Here is a 1,883-nt window from a genome sequence, read left to right on the forward strand (position 1 = left end):
CAGATATCAAGTCAGATCTCTTTCTTCTCTGCAAATTGAAGCAAATAAAGAGTGAGGTGGAGGACAAATGATAAACGGTAATGATTGCATTGGAACCTTTACATCAGACTCACTCATGATTTTTAAATATGACTTGCAGCGAGGCACCCAAAATGTTGCATTACATGACGGACACAGTGATCCAATCAAAGTACTTCTTCCCTGCATTTCAAAAGCATTTTTAAACGAAAATAATTTTCCCTCTCTCGTGTCACTCCACCGAGTGCAAATGTGTTTAATCAAAGTTGCGTTTGTGTGTGTGTGTGTGTGTGCGTGTCTTGAGCCCGTAAAGCTGTTGTTACTGGCTGCTGGAGTTGAGTTTAGCTCCAGTTTGGCTGCAGGCTGCAAACCTCAGACTTATACACACACACAAAGTGGTCTGTTAAAGTGTATGGAGGGAATGCTGTGGTCACACCTGGGAATGCTCTTTCAGCGAACCTGCCCGACTGCTTCTCCCTCCCCATCATTTCCACTGATTTTTGACGAGCAAAGAAGGAAAACACATAGATTATTTTACCCATTTTTGATTCAGCTTTCAAGTGGGACCACGTTACAGAAAGAATTTACTATTTACAATTAAACTTTCTTCCGACATGTCAAGAGATATTCGGACTAGATTTAAATGTTGTCCAGAAAAAAAATATGTTTTTTTTTTTTTTTTTAGTTTAGTACTTGACCATGGTTAAAAATTTGCAGAAATATATTTAACTTTTCATTGGTGACATAACTTCATTATCTGTTACTCTTGTACAGGAACACATGAGTGTATTAAATCATTTCAAAAACACTCAGATCTCATTAGTAAAGTAAACCTTTGAAGATTTATTTTCACACCCAGTTTTGTTATATCATTGTTTAATTTCCTGTTTTGCTCTCTTTAGCTCTGTAAGCATTAGAAAATATGACCATTTTTTACACCAAGCAATTCTGAGTGAACTCCTGCTGATTGGGGAAATATCAATTATCTACCAGCTGACTATCCTGACAAGGTAGGTGCAAACTTGCTAATGGACAAAGAATTATTTCATGTGGAAGAGGACCATCACTGCACATGTGTGAAACTGCACACATGTGCATTTTGCACACATTGGTTGCAAAATGTCTAACACCCTTTTGCAACCAATGTTCGGCGTAATTCACAATGCATATGTTGCAGACTAACAGAACTTCCTTTGAAATGTTATAAACTTCCCAAGCCCTGACTCTGGATTTCCAAGCTCAAATGAAACCCATTTTACAAGAAAACTGCTTTCCATTGCAGGCTGAAACAACAGAAAGTCTAAAAAACAAAAACGGCCCTGCATCTTTGTGCAGTGAGACCGTTGGGATGTTTTGAGCGTGCTGTGGCTTGTATTAGTTTTATGTTTGGGACAGCATGCCCCGGTGTTGAGCCGAAACCCCTTTCACCAGTTCCCTATACAAATTGAAGACTAATATATACCATTGCACTTTACTATGATGTCATTGTAAAATTTTGTTAATTGAAAGTGCTACTTTCATGGCAATACATAAACAATTGCAGCTGTGTTAACGGTGGAGAAACAAGTTACCATCACAGGAAAACTGCCCATTCGCAGTTTTCGATGGCTATGCTAACTAGCGTTTGCGGTAAACTTCAGTGTGGGGAGTGCGTAGCACAACAGAGAGAGACCAAGAGAAAGGGTATCAGGCTGTGTACACAAGTATGATTGACAAAACTAAGACCCTTCTATTGGCTCTGATTGGTTGTTTCTGTGTATTTCTGCAAATGGCAGAATAAAAAAGAAGCAAAAGAGCTCGATTTTTTTTTTTCACAGATTATCTGTTTCATATTATGCTGTCACGACATGGTGACAGTTTAAATA

The sequence above is a fragment of the Poecilia formosa genome, unplaced genomic scaffold, assembly GCF_000485575.1.
Source record: "Poecilia formosa unplaced genomic scaffold, Poecilia_formosa-5.1.2 Scaffold53, whole genome shotgun sequence".
Classification (NCBI taxonomy): Eukaryota; Metazoa; Chordata; class Actinopteri; order Cyprinodontiformes; family Poeciliidae; genus Poecilia; species Poecilia formosa.